Source organism: Glycine soja, chromosome 14 (genome assembly GCF_004193775.1).
Source record: "Glycine soja cultivar W05 chromosome 14, ASM419377v2, whole genome shotgun sequence".
In the NCBI taxonomy this organism is placed as follows: Eukaryota; Viridiplantae; Streptophyta; class Magnoliopsida; order Fabales; family Fabaceae; genus Glycine; species Glycine soja.
Window position 1 is genome coordinate 17,321,308 of NC_041015.1, and position 15,313 is coordinate 17,336,620.

Consider the following 15,313-nt stretch of genomic DNA (forward strand, 5'->3'; position numbering starts at 1 on the left):
AATTTAACTGACTTGTTAATAATTTCATTCAAGTAGTTTTCGGTCCTATTGTGCAAGGAACAAAACTAGATGACAACATTGTCCTTAGGCCAAATGTGTACTACATGGGAGAACATTAAGTTATTATAAAACATACATGATTTAAATTGATTTGTTCAGTTTAAATTACCGATTCAAGTAGGCTCGTAAGTACACATCTCTTTGTGAATTCTGCATCCATTTCTTAATATAATCTTCTGATTCAAATTGCGATTATCCAGATCTTTGTATAGACTATGGCTCAAGGAATCCATACACATTGGCATTCCCCGCTTGCATAGTTATCTCAGTCACATGCCTATTGCTGTTAAAATATAGTACATTATGCATGAATATAAAACAATCAGTTAGGTAATATACAATAATGTAAAGTGACTTATTGAATCCATAGTTTTATAATAGAGATGCTCAGACATTGACCACTGTGAGCTATTTCAGAAAGATCTTCATGTTTTATGTACAATGGGAAGTTATCATTATACACCCCAAACACGCTAACATCCCACGACACCTGCAATGACTCTAGGAAAAGCTGCGGAATGGTCAATGTCATCAGGTATAGTGGATCCACGACAATCAAGTATGCACTCAGAGAACAAAGAGAAATGCATTGTACCAATTTCATCAAATTTCAGAAAATAAACTTAACCTTTATGATGAATGTACTATAAAAGTATGACTCTTCTCAAACTACCCAAACTGATATTTCAAGATTCAATATAATGATTAATGCAAACTATCTGCAAGAATCATTGTATTAAATCTCAAACGGGAATCTAAGGTTCACTCATGATGAACAATAATTATACACAAAGCAATAGTCATTAATGACATAAAACAAGGTAAAAAAGGAGTCATAAGGAAAAAAAAGCCTAACAAAATTAGGAAAGACATTCGTACTTGTGATGATGGTCACTAATAGTCTCCAACAATGAATATTGTGATCACAATGCAAACAACAAAAGTAAAAGTTCCTGCAAAATTACATAAGCAATTAGGCTTGAGTCTTCCTGACTTTACTTTAGGCACTTTATTATCTTATATCTAATGGGAACAATCATATTAACAGACTATATTTCATTTGATTCTATCTTGGTATTCAAGTCTCTAAATTCTTGGGCATATGCATCTAAATCTAATGATAAAATATTTTACCAAGTTCATTTGACAAACAACATTATGTTCTAAATCCTGATAAGTAAATGTTGGAGCAGGTTTACTGGTGGCATGACAAATACAGGCCTAGGAAGAATGCATAAGCTACGTTATGATTTAGGCAATGTGCATCACAAATATTCCAAATTACACCAATAGTTATAGACAATATGTCTTTCAAAATCACAAGTCATAACAACCTTCACAAAGGTCTACAACAGTGAAAGCACAGGTCAAACATGGAGTTGGAACCCAAAGGCAAATAGTAGTAGAAACTTGGCTCTCTTGTCTCCAAACAAATTGCTTATAGTGATTAATTCAAGGATTGCAATATCATAGGAGTTAAGATGACACACAATTATTGATGATAATTGATCAGCCAAAGTAGACCGTTAGAAGAGAAACTTTATTGAAGTTGCTATAATAATTTTAAATACAAACAATTTGTTAGACAAATGACCTCAATTATCTTAAGAAGGGGGGGTTGAATTAAGATAACAAGAACTATTCGCCAATTAAAATTTCACTCTCTCCTTTTGGATTAACAATGCACCCTCAACATGAATTACTCAAAAGACAATTCAAAATAAACTTCTTTCAAGACAAAGATAAATAGCAATAAATAAAAGAAGTTTAAGGGAAGAGAGAAATACAAACTTGATTTATACTGGTTCGGCCACTTCCCGTACCCACGTCCAGTCCTCAAGCAACCCACTTGAGATTTTCCACTCTCTTTGTAAAACTCCTTTTACAAAGTCTGAATCACACAGGGACAACCCTTCCCTTGTGTCCAGGAATCCTTTACAACAAGAGACCCTCGGTCTCTTAATCCCTTTTTAGAAGTAAGAAGAAGAGAAGAAGAAATCTCTCTTGAAAGAGATAGATTTTACAATCTGAGTACTCAATTAATTCCTTATTGAATTGCAAGTGTATTGGCCAAGGAATTCTTAATAGGATGAAATGTTTTTTCTCTTAGAGAGAATAAGACTTTTTATTATGAAAAACTATGAGCAAATTCGGGTTGCAAGTCACATATATATATAGACCTTTGGTGGCCATGTAAACCACTCTGGTAATCGATTACCAGAGAGTAAATCTCTTGAAATTTGAATTCAAATATTTAGTAGCTGTTGTAAACCATTTGCTATATCAATTAGGAATTCAAATATTTTCCACTCTCTTTGTAAAATTTGAATTCAAATACTTAGTAGCTATTGTAAACCATTTTTTGTCACTGGTAATCGATTACATCCTCTGGTAATCGATTACCAGAGAGTAAATCTCTTGAAAAACACTTTTTAACTTAAATTACTTGGCCAAACCTTTTGCTATATCAATTAGGAATTCCCTTCCTAAAATACTAGTGATCATCTTGATGTTGTGTCTTGTATTCTTGAATCATTGGCTTGAATTTAATCTTGAAAAGCACATTTGCATCATTTGCATCAAATCATCATGATCATTATCAAAACATCAAAGTCATTTGCTTCTACAATCTCCCCCTTTTTGATGATGACAATATAAGTCCTGAAATCAAGATACAAGAAAGCAATGTATATGCAAAAATATTGCGCGTTCACTCCCCCTATGTTTTGGAATTGATGATCACTTGATTTCTAAGCTTTTTCTAAGCTTCTCTACCACCCCATTTTTCTCCGCCTTTGACAACATCAAAAAGCCAAGGTTCATGGGAATCAAGACAGATAAAATAATGAAGTGGACAAAGATCAATTATAAGTCATAACCAACCAAAATCATAAATAAGTCATAACCAAAATATAATCCAAACAGTTATAATTCAAAACCACATAGAATCTAAACATAAAAGACTCAAGTCCAAATACTAAAAGATAAATAAAGTGCAGAAAATGATAACTTAACTACCATAGCCAAAATACAAGGCTTAAAAGAAAATTAGAAACTAAACTCTAAGAAGGTGGAGGTGGTGGTGGAAGGTCGAAGCTCTGACGAATATAACCCACATCTTCTTCAAGCTGTGTGAGACGGATATCCATGCCGGCAAAGCGATTATCCAGAGAATCAAAATGGTCGCCAACATAAGTACAAAGACCCCGTAACTCGGAAAGAACTTCAGTCATGAGGGCTGAATCATCTTGCTGAGGAGGAGGAGAAGAAGTACTCTCATCTTGAGGAGGAAGTGCATCTTTCTTCAGCCATTGACCATTCTGATCCTTACGGTATCCAAAAGAAGTCATTGCACCAGCACCAATAGCAAAGTAACGCTTGACTTGAACAAATGGTTCATCATCAAGCGAAATTTGAAAATGACGGAGAAATAGAGTGACCAATTAAGGTTAAGGGAAAGGTGCATTGGCCCATAATGCCTTATGCATTCGGTACCGAACCAAGTGAGCCCAATCGATCTGACGACCGGTAAGGAAAGCCCACATCAAAATCAAATCTTCCTCAGAGGCTTGAGCCAAATTTGAAGACCGGGGAAGCAAAATTCTAACAATAATGTAGTGCATGATGTGATTATCAAAAGTTAATGATCCGGTCAGCAATCTATCGATCATTTCAGCCTGGTCATTGCAAACCATACGACGAGCATCATGACTAGAATAATCAAATTTCCAATCATCAACAATGGTGCCCTCAAAAGGTGCACCTTGAATGGGTAGTTTAGTCAAAGAGAAGAACAATGATTGATCAATGATCATTGGAATACCATGCACCTCAGAAGAAAGAATGTGCCATCCTGAATTTTTAAATTGCAGTAAAAGACTTTGACAAGTTCAGGATAATAAGGAAATTTTAAAGACATGAAATCAACGAAACCAGAATTTTGAAACACTTGATAACAATCAAATGTCTCATCATTGAAGAAATCTATGTCTAGGTACTTAGGGTCTAAAATGATCCTAGAAGAAAATTGAGAGAGGTACCATATACGTTGATCATCGGAAGAAAATAGAGTGGATGATCTTGGAGATGACAAGGAAGGATGGATAGGTGCTGTGGGTGCTTCGGATGGTCCGTGACGGCGATGGCCAGCAGCAACGGTGGAGGAGGATGATCCCTTTCTCTTCTTTGACGATTCTGCCATTTGATGAAGTTTTAGTAAATTTCAATCGGTGGAATCGAAAGAGGAGTGAAAAAGAGGAAGATTGGGCTTTACGGGACGTGTTTTGGTGAAGAAATGAGGGAGATATGAGAATTTAAAGATTAGGGATGAAAGAGGCTCGAGAACGAGGGCAAGGCTCGTGACTGGTTTCGTGGGTATTTATAGAGGAGGACGAAGTGTAATGATAACAAGGTATGGTAATCGATTACAGGAGTAGTAAGCCTTCTGGTAATCGATTACAGGGTGTTGTAATCGATTACAGGCTACCTGTTCTTGTGTAATCGATTACACTGAATGGTAATCGATTACCAGAGCATGAACTAGGCTAGTTTCTCTAAAAAATTACCTATGTCTATGCTAAATACATCTAACACTATCAATCATCATCACTAATATGTATTTAATTCATTCAAACAAGTGTTAATCAAATAATTAACACACACCAATCAAATATAATCAAATACTTACAATTAAACACAATCAAACAAAAGCAATCATCAAAACATAATAAAAAACAATTATCAAAGACAATCAACATAACTATAAAAAAAATATTAATGACAATCAAATATTTAAGCAGTAAACAAGCATCAAAACTCAATCAAAAGTTAACAATCATAGACAAAAATCATCAAAGTAATCAATCAAAGACAAGTGACCTGTTGGTATCATTTGATATTACTTGTTGGGCTTGTTGATCAAGTGGCCTTTGTTTGTTGTCTCCATAAATCACATATCCATTTATCTTGGGGAGAAATATGAATAAACTTTGATGCATGCCATGTGTTTGGATAAATTGCTATCAATGTATCGCCTTTGCTCTTCTCCATTTTCATAGTCTTTCATCATGATACCTAGATTTATGATTTTATTTTTCCGAATCACTTGAAGAATTTTTGTCATTTTCTTCTCAAGTGATTTATGCTTTCTTTTCTTTCTTTTCTTTGAGATTCCTCTTATCGGATTTTTCAATTCTTCTTTCAAAGACAAGATAATCGAATCTCATGTGCCCAGGTTGATTGCTTTCATAGCATGTTGGGGCTAAGGAGGAGTCTTCTTCTTTCTTCTTTGTATTGATGTTTGATTCCCTTTTATTTCTTTTGTTTCTCATAAATTTATTGAACCTTTTCACAAAGAGTTTGAAATCATCATCATCTTCTTCTATTTCAGCCAAGTTTTCTTTGTCACTTTCTTCTTGAATAAAAGATGATGAGGCTCTTAGTGCTATTCCTTTTCTCTTTATATCATTCTCTTCATGTTGATGGAGTCTCATAAGTTCCATTTCATGTTCTTGAAGTTTTCCAAAGAGAGTGGCAAGAGACATATTAGTGAGATCTCTTGATTATGCAATTGTTGTTACTTTTGGTTGTCATTGCCTGCTTAAACATCTCAACACTTTGTTAATAAGATCTTCATTAGGAAATATTTTTCCCAATGATGCAAGATGATTAACAATACGAGTAAATCTCTTCTGCATATCTTCTATGGTCTCATATTGAAACATTCTGAACGGTTCATATTCATGTGTGAGAGTGTTTATTCTAGATCTCTTGATATCAGTTGTGCCTTCATAGGTTACTTGCAAAGTATCCCACATTTCTTTTTCATTTTTACAATTTGAGACTAAAAAATTCATCCATGCCTAATGCAGAAGGGATTATATTTTTTGCCTTTAAATTGTATTGAACCTTTCTTCTTTCATCATCATTCCATTCTTCTCTTGGTTTTTCTATAGTTGCATTTCCCACTACCTTTGTAGGAATAAAAGGACCAACTTCAATGGCTTCCCATATATTTAAATCTATGACTTCAATAAGGATCTGCATTCGGGTTTTCCAATAGTGATAACCCTCGCCATTGAACATAAGAGACCTATTAATAGAATTTCCCTCAAGAAATGGAAAGTTGGATGAGGCCATATTTATTCTTGAAGTTTCTAAACTTTATACAAGAATCCTGCTCTGATACCACTTGTTAGACAAATGGCCTCAGTTATCTTAAGAAGGGGGGGGGGGGGGTTGAATTAAGATAACAAGAACTATTCGCCAATTAAAATTTCACTCTCTCCTTTTGGATTAACAATGCACCCTCAACATGAATTAATCAAAAGACAATTCAAAATAAACTTCTTACAAGCCAAAGATAAATAGCAATAAATAAAAGAAGTTTAAGGGAAGAGAGAAATGCAAACTTGATTTATACTGGTTCGGCCACTTTCCGTGCCTACGTCCAGTCCTCAAGCAACCCACTTGAGATTTTCCACTCTCTTTGTAAAACTCCTTTTACAAAGTCTGAATCACACAGGGACAACCCTTCCCTTGTGTTCAGGAATCCTTTACAACAAGAGACCCTCGATCTCTTAATCCTTTTTTAGAAGTAAGAAGAAGAGAAGAAGAAATCTTTCTTGAAAGAGGTAGATTTTACAATCTGAGCACTCAATTAATTCCTTATTGAATTGCAAGTGTATTGGCCAAGGAATTCTTAAGAGGATGAAATGTTTTTGCTCTTAGAGAGAATAAGACTTTTTATTATGAAAAACTCTGAGCAAATTCGTGTTGCAAGTCACATATATATATAGACCTTTGGTGGCCATGTAAAAACCATTTGTAAAGATGTGACTCTTAGAAATAATTTTCTGAAAACCTCCTCTAGTAATCGATTAAAGTATTTGTGTAATCGATTACAGGTTTTAAAATTTGAATTAAAACGTTTATTAACTGCTGGTAATCGATTACCAATATTGTGTAATCGATTATACAATCTAAAATTTGAATTCAAATATTTAGTAGCTGTTGTAAACCATTTTTGGCCACTGGTAATTGATTACATCCTCTGGTAATCGATTACCAGAGAGTAAATCTCTTGAAAAACACTTTTTTAACTTAAATTAGTTGGCCAAACCTTTTGCTATATCAATTAGGAATTCCCTTCCTAAAATACTAGTGATCATCTTGATGTTGTGTCTTGTATTCTTGAATCATTGGCTTGAATTTAATCTTGAAAAGCACATTTGCATCAAATCATCATGATCATCATCAAAACATCAAAGTCATTTGCTTCCACACAATTACCTTGCTTGGTACGCATTCTACTTTTAGGCTTTTATATAGGAGATTGGCTTAGCATTACATTTATTTTCATCATTAAATAGAATACTAACTCACAAGTGTATAAGTAAGGTCTACAGGGCCCAATCTTTGGCAATTGCTCATGCAATGCTTCGTGGTCACCTACAAATCACTATGGATAAACAACATTACAACAATGTACAATATATATTTCGTGTTCAACTAATTTCAACAGTAATTCCAAACTATTTTTGAGAATAAACTTCTTCTGTGTGTGTGAAGAACTAATTTCTTCATTCAAACTAACTTCAATGTAAGATAGTGTTTAATCAACAAAAGTAAAACACAACAATGACGACATCCCAACGAGTTATCAGCTAACTAAAAGAAGAACAAACCTTAGAGGACAGTCGCGACTGACGCTGGCTGACAGAACACGGAGATGATGACGTCGTAGAACAAGCGTCCCAAACACGTACTGACACTGGTGAACAATGATGAAGAAACCGACAGACAACGGTGAAAGTGATGGTGTCATAGTGGTGAGAGTCACAAGTGACAACAGTGACAATGATGACAATCACAAGTTATAGTTGTGAGAGTGCTCAGATGTTATGGTGAAAGGGGGTTTTGGGAGAGTAAGCGCGGGGCGAGAAGTGTTTTGGGTTTTTAATTAACTTAAAATACAACATTGTTTTTTTTTATTAAAAAAATCGATATTAACAACCTGATGTTAACAACAAAATCTTAACTTTTTTTTTTTGTCAAATGTTGCGCCTGTTATATTTTGACATATATTTTTAGTACCCTTTGTAACGTCTATTTACCTATACTTTATATTGCATTCATACATATTTCTTTCTTTTTGGGTTAGTAACTACAAAATCTTGGCTTTATTTTTATTTTAATTTTTTCCATTTTTTTGTCAGGTGTAATGCAAGTGTTAATAAATATCACATATATGGAGAATGTTAATTACATTCTTTATACGATATTATCCTCTCTTATAGATTAAGATTTATCAAGTTAAAAAATTATGAGTAAGATTCATAAGGTGTGGGGTTCACACAATTTTATAGAAAAAATATATTAAAAAAATATGTCGCTAGCATGTTAGGTTACCCTGAAATAATTTTAAATGAACATTTTTTAGTTCTTACATTTCAGTTCACACTCGTACCTATATTTCATTAGGATAAATATGCAAGACCAAATGCTTAATTCAAGTGTTTGTGTTATAGTAGAACAATGTTCGTAAAAAGAAAGAGTGATCTTAGGAAAGTAAAGAAAATCATAGTGAAAAAATTAATTTTCTCATAGCTAGAAAAACAGAAGACTATTCTTCCTTATTAATTCAATAAATATTTTTAATCATGATATTTTGTCATTTTTTCATTACCCTTTGTTCATGTGTATATACATGTACTTTATATTACATTCATACCTCTTTTCTTTTTGGGCTAGTTACAACAAAATCTCAACTTTTCCAACTATTTTCTAATTTTTTTGCCCAGTGTAGTGCAAGTGTTATATTTTGACATATATTTTAGTACCCTTTGTTCCATCTCTTTACTTATACTTTATATTATTACATTCATAATTATTTCTTTCTTTTTGGGTTGGTAACAACAAAATCTCGGTTTTTTTTTGCCAATTTTTTTTGTCAGGTTTAACACAAGTGTTAATAAATGTCGTATATATGAAGCATGATAATTATACATTCTTTTTAAGATACTATACTCTTAATAGAATAAAATTTATTGTTATATGATTATGAGTGAGATTCATTAAGGTTTAAGATTCACACAATTTTATAATTTATAAGAAATTTTGGACAATAATAAAAAGTGTGTTAAAAAGATATATTGAAAAATATGTCACTAGCATTTCAGGTTACCACCACTACTAAAAAAAGCGTTATCTACGTTGGTCAAAAACAGCATACTATGACAGTTGTCGATCATCGTAGAAGCCAACATCATTGAAAGTGTTAACTTTCAACGGTGGGTAGGAAGCCACCGTCTTAGAAAACAACCTTATATAGAAGACGGTGCTTACGTAGGCACCATCCTTGAAACCTTGCTTTCTAAGACTGTGCTTACATAAGCACTGTCCTTGAAAGCAAGCTTTCTAATACGATGCCTACGTAGGCACCGTCTTAGAAACCTTGCTTTCAAGGACAGTGCCTATGTAGGCACCATCTCAAGGACGGTGCCTACATAAGCATTGTCTTAGAAATCTAGCTTTCGAAGACGGTGCTTACGTAGGCACCGTCCTTGAATGTCAAAAAATTAATATAAGCCATAAGGATAAAATTTTATTCCATATTCATGTTCCTATCCAAATTTTGATATTGATTTTGCATCTAACCAAAGACCTTGTATACAAAGTTGTCAACTTCATCCTCATAATTTTAATGATGAACTAGAAGTGTATATGCTGGAACAAAACCTTAGAGCAAAAAAAATTGTCTCGGCAATCAAGTATAACATGAACAACAAAATGGAAGTGGAGAAACATCATTGGAACTCCAAAAAGGTGTCATGTGAATGTTATGTAGAACTAGATCCACAAAACAATATACATGAACTTTGGCCTATATTTGTTTATAAACCAGACTCAGTTCTTGTCTTAAAATGGCATACATATTATAAAAAAACACTAACTTAACTAGGTGTGCTTTTGTTGTAGTTCACCATGTTAACATCAAAATTCCTTCACCCGTGTATCTTACCTCAAATATATCTCAAGTTGTTTCCTATCACACACAGTGGTGATGCAGATTCATTTTACTGTTTATGCTAGCTGTTTCAATCTTTACTTTTCATCATGGAGTTAATTAAGGCTGTATTTTACTGTTTACAATTTCAACTGCTTAAGTTTTATGGAGAAAAAACTTAAGCAGTTGAAATTGTATAACAGCTAAAATGAGAGCTATGGCTCCAAAAACTTAAGTTTTGATTTATACAACAACACCCCTATGACTGGAGAGGTCATTTCAACAACTAGAAACTATGACAGCTAAGTCCCTAGGCAATAATCTTAATCTTAATAATACAAGCAAATATGTGCAATAATGTATGAATCAAAAGAATAGTGGAACTATCAAAAGAACCAAAGGAAGCATGTCTCTCACCAATATAGATGACAAATATAAAATTGCACCAGCTCCCAATCACAACACCAACAAAGAAACATCCAACAACCTGGGGAAGTTTTGACCATTGATCACAAATTTAATTGAAAAATACATGTAGAAATAAATTTGTTTAAGGTGCGTAAATAGTTAAAAAAAACAAGCTGCAAATGGTAGAGGGTACTCTATCATGGCTATGAATTCAAGATACTTAACCATTCATATTTTTAATTTGTTATGTAAATATGATACACTAAATCAAGAAAATCAACAAATCTATTTATTTATTCGTTAAAACTCTATCCCCCCTCACCCAAATTCTAGTGGCATTCAATTTCCCCCCCTTCACACTTCCCTATTTGGTTCCAACTTCATTCTCCTTGAAAGCTATTGTTCACATCCCTGCTGACAATAATGAGACATAAAGAGACATTACCACATAACACACAAATATAAACAACTTAAGGGAAATTACTACTGCTGCATAAGGTCTAGTTTACACGAAAATACAACCTCAAGCAACTTATCTTTTTTTCTATATGGCATTAGTTACTTAGAGTTCCTGTTACCTCTAAATGCTAGCAAAATTTTATGCCTTAAAAATAGAGTGAGACTACAATGAAAAGTCCTGACTCCTGACTGAATTTAATTCCTAGGTTTTACAAAAGCATTCTTAACTGACTCTAAGTGACTACTATTTTGTTGATATGGAATGAAAGATCCTGTGATAGATGTCAACAACCTAAATATGGTGAGAATCTATGGAATATAATTCTAAAATGGAATCACAGAGCATTTCATAAGTGTTATCAACATTAGACCAATATAGAGCCTACCAGATAAGAAAAAAACAAACAACCATATTCCATGATCAATGGCAACTATAAATAATGTGACTATTTAAAAAGTATGTAGAAAACTTAAAAGTAAAAGGAATCAATAGAAAAACAAGCACTGACACAACACACCGGTGTCAAAACCAAAGAATGTTTTGGGCTTGAGTTTGAATGATAAATGACAATATCAAAGTATATGAACATAAATGTAAACGTACTACAATAAGAAACTGCTTCAAGTTTCCTCCATAAGCAGCATCTTGAAGACATCCGCAACTATGACATTCAAAGGCACAAAAAAAAAATTGATTTACATGGGTTTATTTTATGCAAATACTGTACATATTACATTAAATTGACTATAAATACCATACATTTTCCACCCCCTAAAACATGGTGCACAGGTTTCTATTGATCTGAGAACTCATTGAGTCTGACTTATCATCCTCAAAGAATGATATAGATTTTTTCTTATCAACAAATGTGTCCACAAGGTTTTCAATGAGGTTCTCAATTGTGGTTTTCTTAGACATTGTTCCTGTGCTACCAAGAACCATAAAGAACATTATCAAAGACTGTACAAGATAGCTCTTGTACAAAACATAAGTGTGTCATTATTAATATAATATATGAGGAAACCAACACATAATTTAAGGCTCAACTTTATATATATATATATATATATATATATATATATATATATATATATATATATATATATATATTAAAGTTGTTCCTTGTTTTGCATGCAACAGCTGAAGCAGTTGGATCGATTTAGTTATGCACATGACATCAAAGCCTCTTTGGCCAATACTAGGTCAGCATTTCATTCTTTTCGGTCCCTATTATGCAAATCAAAGCTTAAATTCCTTTGTCATAACACAACAGAGCCCTTTAAAGCCAGTAACTCCTTTTGCCTTCAAATCCTAACACTACACTTCTTTCAGAACTCCTCAAGATTAAAATTCACTATATTTCCCAATTCTACACTAGAAGCCTTAGATCCCTCTGTGATAACAGGGCCCTCAAATCCTTAACAAACTAATATTGACCGATAAAACAAAAATCATAATCAAACTACTGAAATTAAAAATAAAATAAATCAGAAAAGAACTCGCTTTTGCTTATATATAATCGGGAAAGGAAAAAGGAAAAAAGAAAAGGGGTACAAATTCTTTTTTTAACCCAGAGATATCAAGAACTTTTGACATATGGCATAACATAGATAAAAGAAAAGTGAAATAAAATTTTATGCTCCATCATTCACTTACAAACAAAAGATTCTTTCCACCAAATTCCCATAAAGTAAAAAATTCTCTACACAAACAGAAACCACCACACTTGAATTCAGTATACCAATTAAAAGAGATAAACAACAACAATTCATAGAAGAAAGAAAAAAATTCAGCATCATAAGCAAATGAAATTCACTAACCAGAATAAGCAGAGGGAAATTGAAACAAAGGGAGAGGTAGAGAGAAAGTTGCAATTAGTGCCTTAGATTCCTTTCTATTAGGATTATGCTAGCAGAAGATGACAAATTCTGTTATTCTTCATATCACTATATATATGATGAATGTAATAAGGAAATACATGAATGAAATTACCTTTTCTTCTCAATTGTTTCCCTCTTCTCTTAAATTCTCTGTAGGTTGTGGCCCTCGAAGCCCAGAGTTGCTATCAGAAAGGCTTGTTGGAAATTGTTGCCTCATGCTCCACATCACCTGATGTAACCAGTGTCTGTGTACACATTGCAGACTCGAGTACCAATGAAGAAACACATTTAGCCACCAATAATGAAAAATTCAAAACAAAAGCAAAAATGATTATCAGTTACCTTTTTAAAGGGCCTTACACTTTACAACACTACACTTGTCCATGATGACTCCACACCTCATAATGAAGATTCCAAAATTTCGGTATCATTAGTAGTTTTCAAATCCACACCTTTCCAAAGACCTGCAAAAACTGGGCAGCTTGGTTTCACAACAAACACATATCCTACCCACGCAAATACGGAATGCAAATACAACGCATTGTCTCAGTATTTGAGTGCATACCAAAATGAAATGAACAAATATCTATTTTTATTCGCACATAATAGTCATTACAACAGAAAAATTGTTTCTAACACTTAAACAAATACATAAAAAACACCAAAGTGGTTCTCGCATGTCATCTAAAGCTTTCTACATTGGATGCTTGTAACTTTTAAAAAATATGCTGCCCATTTTTTCCGTAATGTTGTCATGGTCTCGATGTCTAGTGGTGTGCCATCACCAAACCACTAGACATTATAAAAAACAAGTAATTAGAGATTTTGTCAGTATAAAAGGAATAAAAAATTAAGATTTCCTGTCAACCTTTAGGGGATAAAAAATTTACCATGGTCCAATCAGTCTTCAACTCCCCGCTGATTATGTTCCACATCCAATGCATGACATAATAGCCACACTCATAACCTCCACTTAGAATGTGACTCTATATTGAATGGGATAATTCATTCAGTGATTCAGATGTTTAATAACATTATCATTTGAAAACATTGTTTAATTGTATGACTAACCTTTACTTCAATCCACTAGGGTGTACTTTGATCAATTTTCTCGTTAGAAGTCGGCTTTAATGTCTTAAATACACTTCATTGAAAGATTAAAATTGTAAGCTAATGTGGGCAACACTATTTATTTACCCATGTTTAAAATACATTGAAAAACATAAAATATGTTACTTGTTAATTGTAGCTTTTATATGAACATTTTTCTTTTTAGACAACGAACAAAACCACACAACAACATTGTTTGTAAGACACAAAATAACCAGCTGCCAATGGGCCCTACAATTGACACAACAGTGATGTCTGAATAACACAAACATCCTTTACAGGGATACCATAAATATATTTTATTTATTGATTCAAATAAGCTCCTAGATAGATCTCTCGGTGCAATTCCTTAAGCCATTTCTCAATGTAATCTTGACATTGGTCACGTCTATCCTTTGCATTGAGTATTGACTGCGGCTCAAGGAATCTATACACCGATCCATGACCCAAGCTATTACTCTAGTCATCCACATACCTATTTTGAACATTTGACAAATTCAGTTAACATCAGTAATTGTTTTACTTACATGGATTTAATAGTCAATGGCATCAATTTTACTTACATGGTCGACAACTGTAGTATAGCTATGTTCAAACATTGTACGCTTGATATTATTTCATTGACATCAGCACATGTTAAGAACAAGGATGCATCTACATTTGGAATTCCAAATTTACTAACATCCCACACCAATTGAACAGGCTTCTCATAAATGTCAACTAGGCTCTTAATCAACTCACGCAAGGGGTCATCTACAACAACATCATTCATCGGTTGAACAACTTCAGTCACTTTATTTGGAGTAATGGTTGAAACCTATATCTCTTTGTGTGGGCCTGATCCTCGGCCAGTTGCGGCATCGACGTTTATAGTTGGTCTTGGCTGATCCAAGCCGCGTAAAGTCAACCTCCATAGTCGTGTGGATTGTCTAGTATTCCTAGACATAGCCTCTGACTGAAGATCTGATTGCGGAGGGGATGGTGGTGGTGTTCCCATGACCCTGTGAAAATAAAACAAATATGTTATAAACAATGACGTACAAATTTTTGTACTTACGTAAATGGAAATATGAACATTAATAAATTACAAAACACAAAGGGGATAAGGTTTTTACATGTCCTTCATAAGAATTAGTTATGTATCAATGTTCTCCCATAGTCCTTCATCATGATCATTATGATTTGCGTGTACATCATCAACATAGTGTGACTCATTGATATTAGGCATTCTTATCGGAAAAGGTGGTGTCTCACAAATGTCAAGCGTCGAACCATCATGTGCATCATTTAAACCACTTGGTCTTCCTTGTAGAACCACTGAATATCTTGAATCGCAAGGATCTTTGACGTAAAACACTTGTCTTGCTTGTTGGGCCATAATGAAAGGTT